Genomic DNA, 24,652 nt, shown 5'->3' with positions numbered 1-24,652 from the left:
TTTATTTACAGTCTTTAAGTGACGCAAGTGCATTCCGCATGGGAGACATGTGTGTTTGGACACTCCACATTCCAATTTGAAGTTCAGATTTTATTTAAAGCCCTAATTTCTATGGCAGTATTTAGGATCTGCGGAAAATTGCTATTAGATCTTCGGTTTTCTCATCACCCTTCATATTTAAAATAAGAAAACTATGTGATACGCACCCATACGACATGAACACAACCAAGCAGAGCTCGGTGAAACCTTGAGGAATCATAGCTGGTTCAGAAACACTTTGCACATTGATATTTTGCACCAACCTGCGCACAGAAGAGCACGAAATTGAGAATATTGTGCCTGCCATTGCCGCCAAGCCCACTGAAGCTGCTACTTGTTATGAGTAAGCAGTGTAAAAGTTTTCACTAGTTGGTGTGTTTATCTTGGTCAAGCTGCATGCTGTGGCAGAACACAAAAAAAGCGGGACAAACATGTGTATAATTACAAGTTTTTGTGAGACGTCATTCTGTTATGCGAGGACTGATTTCATCAACTATAGAAAGAACTACGAGTACGTAATCAAAACATGTCGCATTAGTTTAGTAATTTTAGAAAAGTTTAGAATTCTGTTTCTTGTGACTTCTATTGGATTTATGCAGGTCACTGAAATTTATTTCATCATGCTGTGGACCAGACATATAAACAGGGCCAGCCACTCAGTGACCAGAAGATTTTGCTGGTGTAACAGAGTGAAATACTACTCTTGTATAGAGGTGCCACTTCACTGGCATGAGTGCAGGTGAAAAAACCTGTCTAAATAAAATGCTAAGCTTCTCATTTTAATTTAGCTAATTTTAATTTGTATATTGTTCGAATTTACAATAATCGAATTCTTCATCAAGTGCAAAAGAACGACAAGCTTACTAATTCTGTCCATAAAGTGCAATGCCACGTACTTCATCATGTAACTCATACGCCTAGGTTACAATGAAGGCACATACGTCATCACAAGGCTAGTCCTTTTGATAGAAAGCGTAATATGCGTGGAAAATTTATGAATCTAGAAACATCAGGGACAACTGATCAATTGCATCACTAAGTACGCAATAAACGCCACCATTAAAGAGGACCACGTGCTGCACATGTGCCGGTTTTTAATTTGATTTTAAAGACAATAAAAATTCATTATAATCTAATACAGATCCTGCCCTACCTTTTTGAAATTTTAGTCATCAGCACACCGAAATTCACAATTTTGCTGGTTGACGTAAATAGTCGCAGTAGATGAGAAGCAGAGCTAGGAGCAAATCAAAACGAATGCTTTCCACCAGTACAGAAATGGCGAATATGGGCCTCTAGTGCACTGAAGGTTAGCGAATATCAGCACAAAAGATGTTGATCTGCAGCAGTGTCCATATTTGAAAGGATGCGCCTGTTGAGGTGGTTTAATGCCACACTAGTTCGTTTTCATAGAGTGCACGTGATTGTTCATATTAATTGGTGCTGGGTTTTTCATACACTTATCATGCATATTTGAATGGGCATGGAAGCATCATAACGATGGGAGGCTCACCTACGCTCTTGTTCATTCTGCAGTTCGGCTTTGGTGCTGCTGCAGGCTGCGGAAACTGTTCGCAAGTGCCATTAGCCGGTGCGTTTGCCACTGGACCTACAGCCTCGGAAGTGTCCAGCGATGCCACTTCACCTGGATTAGAGCGGCTGCATTTCTGCCGGCACGACCAGCTTCAAGGATTCCTGCCCTATCTTGCTCTACCTCAACTCGTGGCAGCTGCAGGAACATCGACAGCCCACCTACGCCACGTTTAAAACCGAGTGCTGCGTACTCACCGCTCAATGGGCATAGAAGCATCATAACGATGGGAGGCTCACCTACGCTTTTGTTCATTCTGCAGGTTAGTTACCAGTCCCAACTACCTCGCCATTGTTTTAAATCAGATGATCCGTTTCTAGTCGTGCTTCCATGCCCTGAAACCTTGTTTGAACCTTTTTGCTCGCTGCTACTGCTTTTGTGTGGGGATGTTGAGTGCAACCCGGGTCTTAATGAATCATCGGCTGCTCTTGCGGAAGTTCTTAAAACTGTCAAAGATTTAAATGAGCGACCAATCAGAATGTAAACAGTAGAAAAATCAGTTGCTGAAACGGTGTGTGAGCTAAAAGACCAGGAGAAAAACACTTTTCAAGCCATATCTGATATAAAGGCATGGTTAGAGGCTGTTGATTGCCAGACTACATTACTTCAGCAATGTCGGGCCGATTTCAGTGAGCTACATGATAAATTTAATCGACTTGTGTCGGAAGCCTGCGCTGTGCCATCGGCTTGACGACGCAGAGGACCGTTCTCGACGAGATAATTTAGTTTTTTATGGCATAACAGATGTTGAAAACGAGGCGTATACTAAATCTGATGCTAAAGTTTTGAGCGTCATTAATGATAAACTGAATCTGAGCCTTAACAGCGATAGCATTGTACGCGCTCACAGGCTCGGTCGGTTTATGAAAATGAAAACACGGCCGATCATTATCAAATTTGCTGCATACAAGCAAAAAGAAGTGGTTTTTGCTAAGTGTTCCTTGCTTAAAATTAGTGGCTTTGCTCTCAGTAAGGATTTCTGCCCCGCCACGCGCGAAATTCAAAAAAAGTTAAGAGAGCATGCCAAAAGCCTGCGTAAGCCATATATACTTTGGTACGAAAAACTGCATGTTGGCAGTAAATCCTTTGGTTACGATGACATAGATGACACCATTGTTGAGATCGGTATCTCGAAAGCTGCATCGAATTCGCATGGTACATCCTGTCGAGCACTCCGCTCTGGCCGCCTTCTTCAGCTAAAAGATCGCTAGGGACACGGGAGGGGAAACGGTGCTACCCGCTCGAGATTAAAATTTTCTATTTCATATACTAACATTCGTAGTATCTACCGCAAAGAGAATGAGTTATGTACAGTAATTAACGATATGAAAGCCGATCTCATCGCACTAACTGAAATATGGCTTAGCAGCAAGATATCTAGCACTGAATTGTTTCATTGTGAAAAAAGGTATGTAGTCTACCGCAGTGACCGCTCTGATAGAGTGGGGGGTGGAGCTTTGCTGGCCGTAGACGAGCGTTTTGATTGCTACAGCATACCAATTATTTCAAACATTGAATCTGTGTGGTGCTGCTTGAATGTATATTTCAAGAATGTTATTGTTGGGGTCTGCTATCGCTCCCCATCAAGCGATGCGTCATTTTGTGATAGCTTGCACGACTGCCTAAATCAAGTCATGGTTCGTTATCTCAATGCACAACTCATACAAATGGGGGACTTCAACTACCCGAATATTGATTGGTTGCACGCATGCCCACTTACCAACCCACCGACAACTGAGGCCAACGAGTTTATCACCACTTGCATGGATTTTGGTTTAACACAAATCGTCACCTCACCCACACGTGTCACTCAAACTTCTTCCCTTATAGTACTAACGTCATCAGAGACTGTCACGTCACCCGTATTGCACATGCCTGGCCTGAGCGACCATACTATTTTGCATTTAACATTCGATTTGTCGCATGCACCATCAGTAAAACAATCCAAGAACATCAGAGACTACAACAAGGGTAACTATCTAGCCATTAATAATGAACTGTGCTCCTTTTTAGACATTTTCTTACCAGGTTATCTTGGGCGCTCAGTTGAAACTCATTGGTGTTTGTTCCGTAATAAAGTGTCTGAACTAATTGATCTCCATATCCCTCTTCGCCGGGTGTACTCTAATAACCAAGCTCCATGGTATAACAGATAGTTAAACCGACTTTCTAACAGGAAAAAAAAAAGACTTTTTAGAATCGCTAAGTATTCACTTAAACCGGCCAACTGGACAAATCACATGACAGCCTCTTCAGCATATTCGCGAGCGCTGAAAGACACTAAATCTTCGTTGTTCAATGTAACCCTGCCGAATATCCTGAAGACTAACCCTAAACGTTTTTGGAGTATAATGAAACAACTTAGCACCAGTAAAGTATCATTGGTTACACCCACTGGCGATTCTGTTCCCGACCATTTTTGTTTTACTGTGCTAAATGATACATTCATTAGGTCGTTTTCTTCATCTAATTAAACCCAACGTCCTGAGCTTCAGTCGTACAATCATTTTGCGATGGATCCCATCACGTTTGACTCGCATGGCATCGTCACGATTATCGATAACCTGAAACTAACGTCTTCTCACGGTATTGATAGAATTAATAGTAAATTTTTAAAGAATACCAAAAAATACAGTTCTATCATCCTTAAAAGCATACTTTCACAATCGTATCATGATGGCGCACTACCTGAAGACTGGAGAACTGCTGCGATTATTCCAGTACATAAAGGCGGTGATAAACATAGTCCATCTAACTATCGTCCTATATCTCTCACATGTGTACCATGCAAAATAATGGAACATATAATATTTTCTCAACTTGCTAATTTTTTAGAGGATAATAGCTTCTTCTCTTCAAATCAGCATGGCTTTCGAAAGATTTTTTTTTGTGATACTCAACTAATTTCTTTTACTAATGATTTGCATTTATCTTTGGACTCTGCTTCTTTAACTGACTGTATATTTCTTGGCTTTGCTAAAGCGTTCGATAAAGTTAACCATTCCCTGCTCTTATATAAACTAAATGTTCTAAAAATTGACCCTGCAGTTTTTAACTGGATTCGTGCATTCCTTTCTTCTCGTGTTCAAGTTGTCAGCACTAACGATGTTAATTCTTGCACTGCACCGGTTGATTCTGGGGTTCCTCAATGATCAGTACTTGGCTCCCTGTTATTCCTAATCTATATAAATGACTTACCTTCTACTATTACTTCAAAAATTTGTTTGTTCGCTGACGACTGTGTGATTTACCGTAAAATATCTAATGACAATGATATTCATTTTCTGCAGGCTGATCTCAATAACATACTTCATTGGTGTCATATTTGGAAAATGGAACTAAACATTCAAAAATGCAAGTCTATGAGGATTTCTCGGTCGAGTACAACTTTTCCAACCTACTTTCTTCACAGTCATCCCCTCGAAACTGTAACATCTTACCGGTACCTCGGCGTCCACATAACTAACACTTTGTCCTGGAAATTACATACAGAACATATAGCGTCTAAAGCTAATGAAACACTGGGTTATTTTCGAAGAAACTTCTTTCTTGCTCCATCGTCACTAAAGTTATTACTATATACCACATACGTCCGTCCTCAAATGGAATAAGCTTCATCTGTTTGGGACTCCGGTCAGGTAACATTATCACACGTGTTGGAATCTATTCAAAATCGTGCAGCTCGTTTCAAATTTGCTAACTACCATCGTTCAGCTAGTGTCACTCGAATGAAGGCATCTCTAAACCTCATCCCACTAGTTACCCGCCGGAAGCGCACTCGCATTTGCCGTTTCATAAATTTTCTATCATAATCCGAAACTCCGTTCTCGTTTAATCCAAGCTGCTCCCTTCATTTCTCTTCGCCGTAATTACCAACAAAAAGTCACAGTCCCCCATTGCAACACAGTAACATATGCCCAATAATATCTCCCAAGAACTTGTAATGAATGAAATTCCCTGCCTGCATCAATAACAAGCATCAAAGAACCGACTCAATTTAAGAATGTCCATAAAACAATGATTACCTAATTACCCTCTGTATGTTTGTTGAACAGTTTATTCGTATTGCTTTGTGCCTTCACCATGTAATAAAAATAAAATTAGTGTTATGATTTGCTTTATTATGATATGAGTTGTTAGGAGTAATAATCTTTGTACCCCAATTAGTGACATTTTTATGCCATTTGCTTTGTATTCCTTGTTTTTTTTTTCATTGTTATGCATGCCCTTCCCCTCTGAAATGTACTGTGTACCCTGAAGGTAAAATAAATAAATAAATATTTCATATACAGTAATTCTATCCTGCTTGCTTTAACTAGCCGTGACTTTTAGTCCTTACTTGTCATACGGGAGGATAATAAAATGCTGTATATGTCAATTTTTCACATGCGATCTCACACTGCTTGCTGTGATTTCCCTGCTCATACATTTTTACCTTGTTTATGATCAACCAGCTGCGTAATTACATTCCTTGCTTGCTTTTCATGAAGAAGGTATGTGATTCAACAATTACTTTGCCATGTCCAGTGCGAGGGCTGTCGCACGCAGCACAAAGGTTCTGTATACAGTAATGTCTCAGATGTATTCACATGTTGATTTATTTATTTTTACATCAATTTAAATTAAATTCTGCCCAAGACCAGCAGTGTGTACAAGATATTTATACAAAAACAAACAAACAAATGAATCAATCAGTTAATCGGATGTTCAGGTCTGTGCTTACCAAGTGGTATCGTAAGACAAGTGCTACCTCTAAGACAAGACGAAAGTTCAAGAACGATTTCTAGGGAGTGGTAATGATTGCTGAATAACATATCATGCTAAAAAATCAGTACGAAAAAGATTATAACTAACTAAGCTGTGAATGAACCGTAAAAAAAGCTACATTGAGTGGACTGTGCGTTTGCATGAAATCGATGAAGGAACACACTATTTCAGCAAAGGGTATTGATTTATTGATATGTAGGTTGGATTGCCCCAAAACCGCCATATGACTACGACAGACTCCGTAGCGGAGGGCTCCCAAAAATTCGACCACCTGTGGTTCTTTAACATGCGCCAAATCTGGGCACATGGGGCAACAGCTTTTTCACCTCTTCCAACAATGCAGCTGCCGCAGCTGGGATATGATCCCGCGACCTGCAGATAATCAGACGAGTACCTTAGCCACCAGACCACCGCGGCGGGCCTTCAGCCACTAGAACCACCATGGCGGGGCTTGAGCAAAGGGTAGGAGCGCATATCCTTCTGTAAATGGTATTCTGGTGCAATTTCATAGCATCTGTGCAAGGTATTAGAACACACAGCTTGCTCCAAAATTTAACACCGCTTTACATAGTGTGGTGTTCTAGTCCAGCTTCCAGTAAAAGATCATCTAAGTTTGGCTGCTGCATGGTATGTTGAATTGAGAAGTGTCATTTTAATGTGATAATGACACAATGCCTCTCTTAGATAACAAGCATTGTGAAGTACTATTAGTTCACATAGTCATTTCTATCAAAACATGTCAGTCTAGGAAACCTATTTGCAGTTATTGGCCCCGCCGCGGTGGTCTAGTGGCTAAGGTACTCGGCTGCTGACCCGCAGGACGTGGGTTCGAATCCCGGCTGCGGCGGCTGCATTTCTGATGGAGGCGGAAATATTTTAGGCCCGTGTGCTCAGATTTGGGTGCACGTTAAAGAACCCCAGGTGGTCAAAATTTCCGAAACCCTCCACTACGGCGTCTCTCATAATCATATGGTGGTTTTGGGACGTTAAACCCCACAAATCAATCAATATTCGAAGTTATTGAGTTTGTGTGCTAATTGGCTTTTAAACACAGTGAAGTGATATATGGCACAAAAAGGCGATGACAAAAAAGAAGGAAGACGTGTCCAGTCACTCACAAATTATTTCATTTTCACAATTGCAGGACCTCTAAAGCATTTTATGCTACAACGAGTGAACATGTCTGTCTCGCTTTGTTTGTCTTTTGATGCTGCGTATTATTTTTATAATATCTTGCTAGTTCGTGTTTCTTGCAAAGGAAAATGCTTGCGATTTTTTGTCAATATTTGTATCAACAACACTTTTGCGTATGGTATGTTCAGTGACATCAATAAAAAAATGCGTACAATATTTCCAATAACTGTGTCTGCAAGTATGTTATGTTTTCGAATACACTTTTTTATACTTAAGTTGCAAGAACAACAGTGGGTTCTAATACTTGCACTGCATGCTTGGTTCAACATGACAGAGATATGCATTTAATTGGCATGCAATTTTTTTTCACAACATGCAATTTTTTTTCACAACAGCCCAAAACATTTTTGGACATTAGTTTACCAATCAGTCTGGAAGGGACAACTGCGATGTCTACTTTCTGGTAAGAGCAACTGTGATATATACTTTTTGATCTGGTAAGACCCCCACTATGCGCATTTCAGTGTTCTTAAATGCAGAGTTACGCCTAGGCTCCAACCGATCTACTCTACTACATGCGTTTCATGAGCACTGTGCACACAACAGCGCGCAAGCTGGCAGTGCGCCATGTGAAATAAAGAAAAATATTATGGCAAAGGACCATTGGGTGAACCAACGCCGACTAAATTTCAAGGCCGAAAGGCTACCGCAGTGGCGTCAGAGGTTGGGGGCCCAGTTGCCCAACTGAGCATGCTCAGTAAGACTTTTTTTCCACATCTTTTATTCGGCCCAATCTAGCCGCAGCAGCTGCGAGAGCGGGGTGTTGGTTCTCCTAAAACGTGAACGAAACACAGGCTTTCCTCCGCGTTCGCGGCGTAACTGGGCCCCCACCCTCTGACGTCACTGCGGCAGCCTTTCGGCCTTGAAGTTTAGTCGGCGTTGGGTGAACGCGCTGTGCAGCAAGAAACAGCACCCTTTCACAAAACGGCTAACATTGAAAGAAGTTCGTCTCGCCTTCGTTTACGTGCGGAACAGAACGCCACAGCGCAAATTCCACAGGTGATAAACCCACTTACCTTAAAACAGCTTACATTGGAAGTAGTTCAAGTGACGTGCCTTCTTCGCTAGCTGGCAGCCCAAACGAACGCGTAATAAATAAAAATGTGAATCACACCAGCTGCGTAAGAACACAACTGGTTTCCGCGACACTCTCAGCGAAAAGCCCACACTTTAGGCGAAATATCTAGAGCGTACGGCTTCAACAAGCTTCACCAGCGTGTTGCAAAATTAGCGTATATGCCCGCCCCCTTCTTGCAGTAGTGGGTTAAAAAAACAAAAATAAGCAAAAGACCGGAAGCGCGTTTAGATCACGTGACCACTTCCATTCAATAGCGGCACCACATTTTTGCCATACACCTCTTGAGATATATTATGGAAACACGTCTCCGGGCAACGCGAAGCGCTCGCGCGTTCCTACAAGCATCTGCGTTAGTCTTCTGCAACAGTGGATGACATTCTCTACCCGGTAGGATCGGCCCGTCATCTGTGCTCTACTATGCACGCCGTCCTCAATTTCATCGAGGTTGCGCAACTGGCCAGCCGCCTCTATACCACGTCGACTCTACCTGACGGCGAGAAACTTCAACTTGTGCGTGTGTGTGTGTGTTAAGCTGCCAGTCAGTTCTCTGTTGTACTACCCCTATCCCCCCCCGCCCCGCAACATCCATGCCTCTAACTCCCCTCTAATTCTTCCCCTACCTTTTTCCCCCTTTTCCCCCAAGCGTAGCGGTTGTGGTGTCCTCACCTGAGAGACAGTTACTGCGTCACTCAACCCCACTCTTTACCCTCCTTCAGTTCAAGAATCTCTTCTCCGGCGGCATCCATTTCCAGGATCGAGCTCCGTCAGCTCGTGAACTAAAAGTTGCTTCGTAGAAGCCACCCTCAAATCGGTGAGCACATCGTCAGGCCCCCTTTTCGCTTACGACGAATTCTCTTGAATCGGTCTAGAGTCGTGCTGCGAGGTTACTTCTTTCTGATTACTCCTATAATACAAGTGTATCCGCCCTGAAATCCCAGCTATGCATCCCCTCACCTTCATCTCGCCTCAAGGCTGCGCGTCTAATCTTATTTTTTTTTGTTTTTCAATTCGCTGTTTCCAGAAAACCAAATCACCATTTCTGCACATCGTTCCCCTCGCCACTCACACCAAAATGCTGTGTATCAGCCACGTGTACACACAACCACCCATCAACGTTAATTTTTTCGACATACTGCCGGAGAATGGAATGCCCTTCCTTCACATATCCCTCTCATCACTGACATTGCTCATTTCAAGGATTTCGTTGAAAACAATCTTTCAAGTCGCAAAATATAACCTGACCCGCCAGCTTTTTTCTGTTCACCCAGTCCTCATGGGATGTCCCATGTGAGTCTTTTGAGGTATTTTGAATATATAAATGAGTAAATTAGTAAATGAATAAATGCGTGCATGCACAGCGAGGCGCACCGCCATCCCAGGAGCACTCGGTAATAACGTCTAGTGGGGCGACAAGCTCGCGTGCATGCTCGAAAAGCTGCATTGTGAACAAAGAGTGCATGCCTATGTCTTGGTCGGCCCAGTAGTCGCGTCCGTGCGGCACTCTCAAACGGCACACGTAAACGCGAAACAATAAACTGAGAATCAGACGAGTGCGTTTGGCCTGGTTCTTTCGAAACACGCTTTTCGGTCGGCTTTCTGCTTTTTGTCCCACACTGAGGGTGACTTTAACGGCCTTGCTCGTGACCCGTGTGAACGATGGCGTCTCCTTTGTATCCATGTGGTGGTTTTTCACGTTCTTCTTCGCGGAACCGATAGGCGTCATTCTTTCGAGAGTCAGGAACTTGCTCCGCGCCCTGCAGCACCCGCATAACTTGCGCCAGAAAACAACACGCCACTCTACATACCTCTTACTAAGTCCTCCCTCCACCCCCTTAAGAGTGTTACTGGACACTCGACGCGTGAACAAATTTTCACTTTAATCTGAAAGTGAGAACTTTCGCGTTGCACTGTAAAATAGACAAAAAACATGCAAATGATAAAAAGGAATACCTGAAAGGGAGCCATTGGGGACATATACTCTGCCGAAATCAGCAGGACTAATAAATTCGCGCACTTGTGGAGTCCTATTGCGTATCGTCTCCTGAATTCACTACACTACACGGTCATCGTCCCAGCACGCTTGACCCACCCCATGCGCCATCCAGGCTCCGCGTAACACGCTCAAAGAGAGCATCATGTATAGCTCAGTCTGAACAGAGTGAACCAAGCACAAAGTACATAATGAACTAATTTTACAAACGCTGCCTTCTTTAATCTAAAACACTATTCCTAATACACCTAAAACAATTCGTGCGCTTACGGGCGTGGTCTTCGGTAAAGGAGGAGTTGCTGTCGACCTTGGGGAGAGGTGTTTTGGGCTAGTATTGCAGTGCGCACTGCACAGATCCAGTTTCATGACGCCCAATACATAGCACGCACTTTGGAGTGCACACATGGTCCAGAGAAAGATTTACGGTTGCACAGTTACGCCAAGTCTCCTCTATATTCGTTAGGCACACATCCAGTCGATGTCCAACAGTCCAACAGCGAGTGAAGGCTTCCATCCTACGCCGGAAAGGTTTGCATCGCAGCATGGCCATTTCACATTTCACCCAGAAAGGAACCTCCTTCTTTGCCAAAGAAGTCACGAAGACTGCGTCAGAAGTTTTTTTTTTTCAATTTGTCTGGCTTCTAGAAAATTCATTCCTGGGTGCTTTCCCAGGCATATCCTGTCGATGTAGATAATTCCTTTTCATGTCTTGGAGTTAGAAACACTGTATGAGGTGACTTCATGCTCCTGGCCGTTGACCATGAGTGACTTGATGGCGAGATATTTCATCAAGCGGTCATAGCTCTCCGTACCCAAGGTGACTTTGTTGGGGATGGGGTTGATTGTAACAACGTCTTGGCGCAGCTCGATGGTCACAGGAAGACAAGCTGCTGTACAGAGCAGCTTCAAAAGATTGAAGTGACTGAAACTGACCCATTAAAACCTCCGCGAATGTGAAATATGGCCTTGTATGAACCTTCGGGTAGCTTGGCAGGTCTCGCCTTGTTTTGTTAGAGATAACTTGTTGCCGTGCGACAGACTTGGTAGTGGCAGCATTGGCGTCCTTATGAAGTGAGTCTTGATATGCGGCGTCGTATATGTGCGTTTGCCGTTACTTGAGCATCGCCTTCGGGGAAAATTTCTCCCCGTCTACGGCCTTAACCGGGCTCATGACGTTCGCTTGAGGTGCGCAACACCTACAGCTTCGAAAAGCCGCTTAGCTCTCGTAGACAAGAAGCCACAGAAGTCAAAATAAAAAGCGTTCTACTCAACAAATGTTTTCACAAAAAGGCTCAAAATGTAGAGCAAATTTTCGCACATCTCGAGCAAAAAAGTCACAAGGCTCTCACAAAATAAGTGGGATTTACACCCAAAACCTCCCGGAGCCCAAACACGATGGATGGATGGATGCTATGAGCGTCCCCTTTATAACGGGGTGGTGACAAGTATGCCACCAGGCTCGACAAAAAAAAAACACCTTTTTTTCTTTTTATGTTGGCCTAATGCCTCTACTTCGATAAGTTCTATCTTAATGGAAAAAAAGGTAAATTTTCAGCTTAAGTTCTCTGCCATTTACGGCACACTGTCCATATTTTATTTTTCCAATATTTATTTTTGTCCTTTCTCTCTAATTTTCTGCCACCAATACTCTAACCGTCTCTTACTTATTTCAATCGCGGGTGTGTTCAGCTTTCCATTGTTGTCCCTAAAACCCAAGGCTTCCTGTAGGCTCGTGCCCAAACGTACACCTGGGTGGATATCTCCACATTCAATCAGAACATGCTCCGCCGTTTCCTTATCTTTCCCGCAGCATGTGCATTGTTCTTCTTCTTTACTGAATCTTGCTTTATAACTACGCGTTCTAAGGCAACCCGATCTCGCTTCAAACAGTAAAGCGCTTCCCCTTGAATTATCGTAAAATGCCTCCCTCCTTATTTCATTTTTGCCCTTTCGGTAGTTACTCAAAGCCGGTTTTTTCTCCATAGCTGCCATCCAGTAAATCCTCTCCGCCTCCCTGACTTTTCCCTTAACGCTCTTTGTTGACATACGGCTTACAATACCAGCCGTATACTTACTAGTCAGTCTTCTAGTTCTTTTTCTCCACTGTGTGTCCACGCTCTTCCTATACAAATAACGGAACACCTTCTCTGCCCATCTACTCTCCTTCATATTTCTTAGCCTTTCTTCGAACCTTATTTTGCTCTGCGCTTCCCTCGCCTCAAAACCTGCCCACCCCATATCGCCCTTTACAGCCTCGTTTGTCGTCTTCCCGTGAGCACCCAACGCGAGACGTCCCACAGTCCTTTGATTTACATCCATTCCCGCTTGGACCTCTGCCCTCATGCACACCACTGAGTTCCCAAAAGTAAGCCCTGGAACCATTACACCCTTCCACAGACCTCGAAGCACCTCATACCTATTGTATCCCCACAACGCTCTGTGCTTCATTATTGCCGCATTCCTCTTTCCTTTTGCTGCCGAGGCTTTTTCCTGTACCTCCATGTATCTATCACTCTCATTTACCCATACTCCAAGCTACTTGTATTCACTTACCCTCGGTATTTCTTGGCCTTGTATGGACACCGTCTGATCACAGGGATCATTGAATACCATCAATCCACACTTCGTTACACTGAATCCTAGTCCAAGAGCTTCACCTTCCCTTCCGCATATATTCGCCAGCTGCTATATATCATCTCGACTGTCCGCAAATAAGACAATATCGTCCGCATAAAATAAACCTGGAAGCTTCTGCTCAATCATCATGCCGCCCTGTTTGTGTGACAGATTAAAACCAATGTTGCTACCTTCTAGCGCTTTTTCCATACTCACCATGTACAGCATGAATAACAGCGGGGACAAAGGACATCCCTGTCTCAGACCCCTGCTAACCTCAACGTTCTCTTTGCTACGCATTCCTTCCCACTCTATGCAAACTGTATTTTCTCGGTATATCTCCCTCAAAAGCTGTATACAGTCGTCGCCCATGCCCATTCCTTTCAATATATCCCACAAAATTTCCTGATTAACGTTGTCGTATGCCCCAGTGATGTCTAGAAAAGCCACGTACAAGGGCCTATTCTCTATTTTGGATATTTCTATACACTGAGTGAGAACAAACAGGTTATCGTCTAACCGCCTGTCGACTCGAAATCCGTTCTGAAGTTCTCCCAAAATATTGTTATGTTCGGCCCATGTTTCTATTTTCATTTTTACTGCTTGCATCGCCATCCTGTATAGTACCGATGTAATGGTTAGTGGTCTATACGAGCGAATCTTGTCCTTTTCTCCCTTGCCTTTATAGATTAAGTTCATTCTACTTTGTCGCCAACTGTCCGGTATTTGTCCGCCCTTTAAGCTTTTTTCTACTGCTTTTAACAATGCTTCTTTAGTGTTATGTCCTAGTTCGTTAATGAGGCTAACGGGAATCCCATCTAAATCCGCGGCAGTGCGCTTTGGAATTTTTCCTTCGGCCTTTTTCCAGTTGAAATTATCAAGTACTAGCTCTTCCTCTGTTGCTTTCTCCGCCACACTTTTACTCACCGGGGAGATCCCCTGGACGCTCTTTTGAAACGAATCGGCTGTTACCTTTTGGATGTAACCTAGCGCTTCGTACCCTTCCAATTGATTTCCTCCTTCATCTAGAATATGTTGTTGCGTTGTGACAGACTTCCTACCTAGCGCCTTTATGTGGCTCCAAAAAATCCTAGGCGCGGCCTCCTTTTTTTCGTGTATCTCTGTCATCCAGCGTTCACTTTCACCTTTAATTTTTGCCTCTACCAATTTCTGTACAAGGGATTTTTTCTCCAAATATATTTCCCATATTTTTTTGACTTCGTCCTGCGGCCGCTTCTCCTTTTTTGCCTTTCTATGCTCCCGTGATGCTTCGCGTCGCTTCTCGATCGCCTCCCGGATTTCCTTGTTCCACCAACTTTTTGGCTTCCTTTTTCCTTTCCAGCAAACAGTTTTCTTCTCTTTCCCTATCTCCTTCGTCATTAGATGTAACAGCTCACTATACTCCCAGTCCTTGCCTGGTATTTCGCCTACTTCTTCCTCGACTCTTGCGGCTATATTTATTATTTGTTTGTCATTTAAATACGAGCTGCCAGACTTTGATTCCATGCTCATATTTTCAGTTTCGTATCCCATTTGTAATGTTATTCGTTTATGATCACTACCCAAGCTGTTAATGCCTTCCTCGTCTATCCTCATTTCTGTCAGTTTGTGGTAAATTCCTTCAGTCATGAGACAATAATCAATACTTGATTGCTTGTTTCCGACTTCCCATGTGATCTGGCCGTCACATTTAGGCCCCGTGTTAACTATCTCCAGACTATGTTGCTCGCAAAGATCTAGTAATAACTTCCCATTGGTGTCTGAATATCCGTCAAGGTCATGTATGTGGGCATTCATGTCCCCTAGAAGGATGATTTCGGCCCCATTACCAAATTCCTTAATATCCGCACTCATGCAATCCACTATCTCCTGATTCTTTTCTCTACAGTTATTCCCCGTCCACAAGTAGGCTACCCCTAGCCACGTTTCCTTTCCACCTACTGTGCCCCGAACCCAGAGGTGCTCTGAACACGTCTGTTTCACTCTAACCCATTTGGCTCCGCGGTGAATTAGCACACTCCACACATCCACGCGCGTCGACGCCACCTCGCGTTTAATATATAGAAAGAGCTGAGATAACATCTAGTCAAAGGCTAGGTAATTGACTCTGTGAGTAGTTTCCCACGCTAAAAATTAACTCTAAACTGAACAAAAATAGCTAGTTGTGTAAGTTTATGTACAATTCCAAAAAAGCAAACAGGTATTGCTTTGCGCTTTACCACCTCTTGTTGTGTGTCCTGTTTTTATGTGCATTAAGTAGATTTGGTTATTACACAGCCAAGAACAGACATGCTCATTGTGACCTTGGTTGTTTGGATGGAACAAAACAACAGACTTCTAACAAAAGATGGCAGTTGACCGTATGCGACAACTTGGTATACGAAAGCTTTAGGTAAAGTGGGAGAAGGTTAAATTCCCGATTTCCACTACGAGTAAGCTGCAGTTGGGGGCAGTGGAATGATTTAGAACCCCTGGTGACTTCATTTGCTCCCGTAGCAGAACTTGAGGAAAAGTTTCTATTTCGTAGGCACTGAATACCACTGCTGATCCTGAAAACTTGGTAACTATTTTGTTTTCGTATTTATTTGGCAATAGAACTCTCGTATCTCATTAACAAGCTAGCTGAGTTGATTTAATTATATATGTACAAGTATAGGTGCGCTTATGGAGGTAGGAATGCAGGATGTTCACAAGTGGGGGATTATGACGAGCCCGAGAGATCTAGAAACGACCTACCTTAGTTGATCGAAGCAGCCTGACAAAGAAAGACGTGTTGTGCAACAGACAGAGGAGGCAGACGATTTAACTCTTTCGATGGCGTGGTGGTCAAACCATAAGCACCTTTTCTCAATTTCGCCTCTTAAAACACATAAGCCTAGCGTTGGACGTTTTAAATAGCGCAAATTTTAAGCTTTTGGCAATCTGAAACAGATGATGCTACGTCGTTTGGGCTTTTGAAATAAAGTGGCCAACTTTTTGTTTCTCGTGTGAAAATAATTTTCCGCTAAAGATTTCGCCACCTTTGAGTAAATCAATTCCTACCAGAAAAGTAGTTCTGTGCATGAAAGAGTGAAAAGGAAACCAAAAAAAATTGGTGTTACGATGAAAAATTTTTCAGATTTTGGATGCACGGTGAACTTATGAAGCGTCTTTGTAATCCATTGCTCCTAAAACTATAAAAGCAGTTTCCGTTCGGTTTGGTTGCCTTGTGACTGCGAACTAGTTTACTTCGGTGTTCAAGCAATAAGATTTCTGCTGTTAAAGCTTTTCACGATATCTCATCTCTTTTTAAAGACAATTGTCTTTATTGGGGTACTTCGATGCAAAAATTTTGGTATGTCTGTCTGTCTGTCTGTCTGTCTTTTTGTCGTCCGGTCTCTGTCCTGTCCTGTCCACCGTAACAATATCTCAAACTGCACTGAGCGATACCTCTAATGGCCAGCTGCATCCGCAGAGCCGACCAATATTTTTTATGGTGCGTTTCACCCATACCCTTCTTTGTTACGGTTTGACTCGGCATGTGGTGGCCTTCTCTTGGGCTTAGCATGTCATTTGTTTATTGATCATGATAAAATATTGTGTTTGGACTCCTTTTTTCCTCCCATCGACTGTTTCGGGGTGCAGTAACACTGATGCTGTACACTCATTATATTGTGACAGCTAGTGATAGCTATCATTGTCAAGATGCAAAGAGTGCTGCTTCAAATGAATTGACGCTTCAGTGACAAGGGGCCATGAGACGTAATGAACTTCAGTACGACAAAACGTGCACGTTGCATATTCGATGTTTACTGAAATATTTTCGAAAATATATAGTACACACTTTCCGTGTAGATTTTTTCAAACTATCGAGAAGAATAAGAAAGCCTTAAGTCACACCAACTTGTATAACACCTATAAATATTAAATGAACTATTTCACCGCTTCTTACGTACAAGAATGTTGTCTGATCTGAAGATCATCAAAACTACTGGAAATAACCTTAACGACGACCTTAAATCAGCAAAGATAGTACACCAAGAACGTATATTCTCCGAAATCAAAAAGCAACAACCTTAATTTGTGCGGAAAACAATAAACAATTTTCTGGGTCGAAAAAAAAATTCGGAACACACCTAAAGTTAAGGCTTGATAAACGTAAAATTGTCGTAGAGGAGCCCACCGATCATTTTAACCACGTTTTGTTGGAACAGGCTATGCCAGATAGTAACCGAGAAGTTATGCGGCCAACAACCAGTTACCCAGTTGACAGCCTCACCTTGCACAGTGTCGGCGGAGGTAAAATTTCTCGCAGGTCTTAAAAACAGCAAAGGTTTATACTGAAGAGCTTCGGTCATCTGTCCAGGGGAATGAAAACCGCAGATAAATCCTCGAAGATTTATTAGTGTGAAAACTAGAAAATAACTCTTGAATTACATGAACCGCTCGGGTCTCGACAATGCCCACTAACCTATGCCTAGGCGTGTCACACCGCAAGCACGCACACCGGCTCGTCACCAACTCTCTGGCTGGCGCGTCGGCTGCTCTTGCTTAACTGTTCGATTGCGCCACGTGCATCTCTGATACGCAGCACGTGTTCCAGCGGAAGTAGGCATGCGATGGAAATAACTACTACACATCTCCCTCCCCCCCTTGAAGAAAGGGCTCACTCAGCGTGGTCATCCATCTCGTCTTCCACGGCTTCAATCTTGCCTTCGGCCCCCGTCGATGCGAATATTGCCGCTGACGTGGATACCAGCGGCGATGTCATGCTTGCCTATAATGTCGACCTCGTTGCGGGTGATTAATTAGGTGGCGCTACTCTATGCAATCTTCCCAACAGCCGCAGTCTCCTTAACTGGCAGCATGGCAAACTTGGCTTAGTCCTGGGATTCCGCAAGGAATCCTAGAGATCACGTTCGCAACAGCACCGTGCGGTCGCCTGTTAGCGTTGCGTTGGCCAAGCCGCTCAACTCAAGCTTGGTGACAGGCTCGTTGTGCACGGCTCCCAGCGCCGTCATCACTGCGGCATTGCAGGCAGGCTTCGTATCATGCGGACCAGCCTTCTTGGAGTCTGCTTTATCACCCTAAGAAGCATTTTCCGTGTTCTCCGCAACAGCTGCTGCTGCAACACTTTTCGTGCCCTCCGTCCTGGCGTAGACACCTGCCCCACATTCCAGCGGACGAATAGTTTCTCAGCATCCTTGTATTAAGTGTCGTCGTCTACGTTGCGGTTGTCGATATCGTGCACAAGCCCGATAGCCTCGGAATTGGCATTTTCAGCCAGTGCAGTCATCGAAACTTCCGCCTCACCGTAGCCTTTCTTGCTGTACCCGTTGAGGTCGACTTCACCTTCGTTAAGCTTCTCGCCATCGCTGGCCTCTTCTCTCTTGCCTTCGGCAAATGCCGTCTCGTCGTAGTTTCCGTAGTACCTGGCCGGCGTGACCGTTTTCTGAGCCAAAAGCGCTGCCCATTGTCCCTCGATTACGGTAGGCACCGACATTGTTTTCGTCTCAAAGTAGGCATCCGTCATGTTATCCAGCCACTGGATTGCTTCCTGAAGCCCTCAAAACGCTGCTTCCTTCTTGCTGGCAGAAAACGGCAAAATCCCGTTTGGCGCCAGATGAAGGGTTCGGTTCGACGGCCCCGAAAAACTGGAACCTCGAATATTTTTTAGTAGGAAAGCATTGAAATAACACTTGAATCGCATGAAACGACAAGGACCCCGACACTGCCCACTAATTTATGCCTCGGCGGGCACACACCGCAAACACGCACACCGGCTCGTCACCGGCGTTCCGGCTGGAGCATCACCTGATCCTTTTGAGCGGTTCGATGGAGCCACGCGCATCCCTGATGCGCAGAACTTCTTCCAGTGGAAGTAGCCATTGAATTGGTGTAACTCCCATAAGACATAAATAACTTGTAGATGAGGCCTATCAAATTTGTTATTGAACTCCTAGCACCCGTCCTCGTTTACTTAAACACTCGCGCCACTGAGTAAGATCAAATGCCTGAATTTTCAACGTTGAAACTAAGAATGAAGCAAGAAATAAATAGACCGATGTCGGTGATTCAAACTTTTTGAAAGCCTTAGAAAAAACATTGTTTTCTCGACTAAATGGCTTCTCCGACGAAATAAACTTACTTTCTGAACTGCAGTTTACTTTCAAGAAAGAGTGTTTTACTGAAGCAGCTTTATTGGCCCTAATAGAGTGCCTGCTACAAAACATCGAAAATGAACTTATAAAGCCTGATGCACACCGGCGACTAGCAGCGATCACGCGACCATTCGCGACTGGCGACCAAAAAGCGACTGATGTTCGCACCGGCAGAGGCTCCATGCGAGCGACCGGAAGTCGCAAAACCGGAGGGTCACGTACGGGTCTCGTTATCAGCGAGAACTCTGGAGACCGGTGCTGATAGCTGATCCCCGCCAGCTGAGTGAGCAGAGCTAACCAAGCGCGCCGCATTTATTGTTTTCGTCCGTTCTTGCACAGCGTTCCTAACGGCGTCAAGTTCGAATCAAGCGAAGAACAAGACATAGTCATGGTGCTAGTGCACTGTACCATGGTGTCAGCGCTGGCATTACAGATGCCTCCAAAGAAAAATTGGCAGATCCCACGTACTTGGGAATCCACGTTATGCGAAGCATGTCGAGGAAAGGTGACCATGTTGCAATTTTTTTATTGAGTGTTGAGAAGCGCGCCTCCGACGACGTTACGGAGGGCGCCACGAATCTCACCGCTGCAACCACTGTTTCGAAAGACGGCGAGGCCAACACGGTTCCGAAGGCGCCACTGCTTCAAATTCCACCGGGAAGGTCACCAGCCGTTTGGTAGCGTAGGTTTCTCAGCTCGCGACTGCTTCTGCACAGAGCTGATAGACGAGCGGACGAGACGACGGTGAGTTAAACAAGGTTTATGTACAGCATATATACAGAGGCGTTACAAATTCGGCACTGGGGCCTACACCTTAGAGATTCGGACAGCCGAGCTCTCTCCTCTTACACATAGGTCTGCTGCTCGCGACGCGCCGCAGGGCTTCTTTTATATGCACCGGGTAGACTCTTTGAGTAACCAAATGTTCAACCAGAAGTGCCGCTGGTCGTAAGGTCAGAATCCTCCAATGGGTTGCCGCTGGGCCGCGTCATTCTCATCGAACCTGGAGCCGCTGCGCTGCACGTGGCTGCACCCAAGGACGAGTGACGTCGCCGCGCATTGCGTCAGACTCGCCAGACAGGAAGTCGCCGATTGCTTCGACGGGCTCGCTGGCTGAGGTGACTCACTGTGCGTGCGCGGCAGAAAGGCACCACCGCGTGATGACGCCGTTGAGTTGTTCGCGTCAACTGGGCTCGCGTGCTGGCCTTGACACAGATTGCCTTTTTCAGAGGCATGGACGTTCGCTGCGGACTCGCAGGCATAACAGCACCTCCGCCGCCAGACAATGCGCCGGAAAGACGAGCTGCTTCTACGTGGCTCGGATGTCACGCACGCAACAGACGACACAAGACGCAAGCAAGTGCCCTTGGTCACCCGACAGAACACCAGACAAAGTATAGTACATCATATACCTAGCTACGTGCCTATCGGAATTTCGTTCCCTCTACACCAAGAGGCACATTTGGGACACAAGACTGTTAAAATGACAACTCAAGTTTTTACACGTACAATAACGTAACAAAATAGAATAGAACATAAAGTTGGTTCGTTGAGATTACTCTGGACGAGAGCGCTCAGGTAAGGCCATGATGAGGACAAAATTTTGCCCCGAATCGCCAACGAGAAACCAAAAGGTGGGAAAGGTACTAACTAAACGCGCGGCTCAATGCGTCTCCATTAGCGTTTAGCATTCCTTTTTTTGTAGCGAACGTCAAAGTTGTGCTGTTGAGCATCATGCTCCATCTCAGTAACGAGCCGCTTTTAGGCGACGATACTTATGTGGTACCAACAGCTGCACATACTCGCAACGGTGCACAGGGGAACAACGATACGGCTTGCTAGGAATTGGCTGCTCACAAGTTAGCTCGGTATCGTGTTCGATCACCGTCGGGTTTCCGCGACAGTCCGAAAACACGTCTTGAAACACGAAAACAATCTTTCTCAAGTCCTCCTTCTGGACTTCACTTAACCTAGGCTCTAGGTTCAACTGCTCTGAGGTTACCTCCGATCTCCCTTCAATTACATCACAAGAACTCAAAATTTCTGCTCCTTCTTCCTCTGAAGCATTCAACAGCAGATTTACGACCACTTGACGTTGCACGTATGATTTCATAAAGTTACAGTGGTAAATTTAGTTCGGCCGCCTTCCTAATTTCACTTCATAATTGGTATCAGAAAGCTTAATGGGTGCCTTCCACTTGTCCGCGGATTTCCCCACTCTCTGACAAGTGTCGCATGAGCGTACAAAGTCTTCAAAATCCTTCCAGCATTTCGGCCAATAAAACTCAAGGGAAACTCTTGATTTGGTCTTTTTTTTTGCCGAGATGCCCTGCCCATACGTTTTCATGTGCCAGTTCTAATAGTTGGCGACAATACTTTTGTGGCACCAAGAGCTGCTCATACTTGCGACCTTTCGCATCTGTGTAGCTCCGATACAAAAGCCCTGCTTTCTCAAAAAAAAAGAAACATTCTTTTTCTTTTTTCCCAAGTTTACGCTATCTCTTAGTGCTTTTATCGAGTACTACCCTGAGAGTTATCATAGATCCTTTCCTTGGCAATTTCCTGCTTAAAATTTCGATAGGTCTTTAGTGCGGACTTTTTAATCATTCCGAGTTTCCCCATATCAGTCTCAGCTTCCTTCACCTTCTTCTTAACCGATAATTCTTTTTGGTTTGGCTCCTGCTGTATTCTAAGTATTTACCAGTCAATTTTCTGGTTCGCTTCCTCCGTTTTGTATCGACATTCTTCATGTACGAGTAGCTGAACACCTTCCTAGCCCAACGCTCCTCCCCCATTTCTCTCCATAGCTTCCCAAATTTTATCTTGCTTCTACCTTCTCTGTTCTCAAATAATGTCCACCTTATATCACCTTGTACTTCCTGATTTGGTCTATTTCCGTGAGCTGCTGAGGCAAGCCTACCTGTTCCACGTTACTTAATTTCTGATCTTGCTTGAACTTCTGATCTCATGCACAAGACCACATTGCCGAACGTCAGAGTAGGAACCATGACCCTTTTTCAAATTCGTCTCACAACATCATACCTATTATAATTCCACAGTGTTCTGTTTTTCATTACCGCCTCATTCCTGTTACCTTTAGTCGTCACGTATATTTCGTGTTCCCTTATGTACTCGGCCGCATTGCTTATCTATACACCCAGATATTTGTATTTATCTGTCACCTCAAGCGTGACCTCCTGTATTTCAAGCTCACTACCTTCATTGTCATTAAAATCAAGACTACTGATTTTTGCTTACTGAATCTGAAATCTAACCTATCTCCCTTATTACCGCAGATGTCCACCAATATCTGCCAATCTTTCTTGTTGTCGGCCATTAGCACTATATCATCTGCGTACATCAATGCGGGTTGTGCCTGTTCAATGAGTTTTCCTTCTTTGACAAAAGAGAGGTTAGAGCCCAGTCACATTTTCCCTAATTTTGCCTCTAATCCTTGTAGGTACATCATGAATGACGAGGTTGACAAAAGACACCCCTGCCTAAGGCCCCGTTTTACCTCTGCCGGCCTGGATACCTGTTTTTCCCACTTTATAACTACCTTATTACATTTATAGATATCCTTTCAAAGATTAGTGACTACATATTCGATGCCTAGTGTGTCCAGTATTCCCCCCAATTCCTCTTGAACCACGCTTACGTACGCACCCTTGATATCCAAAAATGCTAGCCTCAGGAGCCTGTGTCCCTTTTCTGCTGTTTCGATGCACTGCGTCAGTGAGAAAATTGTCTTTCAACCTCCTGTTTTTCTGAAATCCATTCTGCAGTTCCCTCAGCACCCGCTCATCCTTTGTCGACGCCTGCAATCTTTCTTTTATAATCTGCATCGCTATCCTGTAGACCACTGATGTCACTGTTATAGGACGGTACTTGTTTGTGTCAGCTTTGTCCCCCTTTGCTTTATGGATCATGCTCATCCTGTTAAGTTTCCATCCATCGGGGACATCATCATCGATTATTATTTTGCTCACTGCCTCTCTCAAAGCTTGCTTAGACTTCGAACCTAATGTCCGAAGTCTAAGCAAGCTTTGAGAGAGGCAGTCAGCAAAATTATGTTTATCAGCATAATTGGAATGCCATCTGGGCCTGTTGATGTACTACTAAGAACCCTTTTCTCAGCCTTTTCCCACTCTCGTTGTATAAATGGAGATATTGCGCCACTTGATTCATCCTTGTCTATTGTGGTGCATAAAGCACTTCTTTGTTGAAATTTTACTGTCACCCTTGTTCTTATATAATCAATAGCTTCGTCCCCTTTCAGCCTAGCACCTTGAGCTGTAGTTATATACCTCTGCTCTAGGCTCGTCTCATTTCTTAGGGAGTTTAGATGGTTCAGAAATATCGCAGCTGCTTTTCTATCTTTTTTATGTACTTCTGCCAGCCACTAAGCTCCTTTTCTTCTAATCTTTTGATTGATCAGAAGGGGTGCATTCCTTCTACAGTTTAGAAAGATTTCCCATTTTCTTTGAACATCATCTGTCGGTTCACCCCGCTGCTCAGCATGTCTGTGTTTTCTAGAGGGAACATAGACATGCTTTTGGGTTTGTGTCGTTTTTTCTGGGGTAACTTGTCACGTGCTCTAGAAAGCTCTACCTCAAACAGTCTAATTGAACTTCTGTATCTCCGCACAGTTTGATTATCCTCAGTGATTACGTTTTCAATTTGTTTAGTGGCTATTTAAATTTGCCTTTCTGAATAAAAATTTTCCTGTAGTTGTTCATCTTGTCTCTTTCTCACTTTCACTGCTTTTCCAAAACTTAGCTTGATACGTTTGTGATCACTACCAAGACTTCCGGAGCCACCTTCATCTATGTGCATTCCCCTGAGCTTATCATACATCCTATGTGCCATCAGTGCGTAATTTATCGTCGGCTGCTGCCTTCCTACCTCCCATGTTATTTGCCCTTCAAACTTCTCGGTACTGTTGCAAATGATCAAATCAAGCCTTTCAAACATATTTATGATAACTTTGCCAGGCGGGTCGGTATACCCATCTGTATCTTCTGTGTGCGCATTCATATGTCCTAGTATAATTATCTCGCACTCTCCTCCTACCTCCAGAATGTCATTTGATACACACTCTACCATTGCCTGGTTTCCTCTCTGGCCTTTGCTTCCGTCCACAAGTAAACGCAATCAAGGAATGTGATTTGCCCTACCACTTTCCCTTTTAGCCATAAATGATCTTTGCACTCCTGCTTGGCCCTTTGCCAGTCTGT

The 24,652-nt window shown here is 44.1% G+C and overlaps 1 protein-coding gene across 1 annotated transcript in view; it reads left to right on the top strand.

The window, feature by feature from the left end:
- Nucleotides 1-1,447: 1,447 nt before the first annotated feature.
- Nucleotides 1,448-24,652, top strand: part of LOC142817617 (uncharacterized) — a 136,564-nt gene continuing 113,359 nt past the window's right edge. Inside the window, exons 1-2 of the mRNA XM_075894672.1 lie at nucleotides 1,448-1,892; nucleotides 7,927-7,994. The gene's annotated coding sequence lies outside the window, so the exon portion shown is untranslated. The remainder of the gene's footprint in view (nucleotides 1,893-7,926; nucleotides 7,995-24,652) is intronic.

Source organism: Rhipicephalus microplus, chromosome 5 (genome assembly GCF_043290135.1).
Source record: "Rhipicephalus microplus isolate Deutch F79 chromosome 5, USDA_Rmic, whole genome shotgun sequence".
NCBI lineage: Eukaryota > Metazoa > Arthropoda > Arachnida > Ixodida > Ixodidae > Rhipicephalus > Rhipicephalus microplus.
Note: the sequence above shows the minus strand (reverse complement) of the source record. Positions and strands in the feature narration are given on the sequence as shown.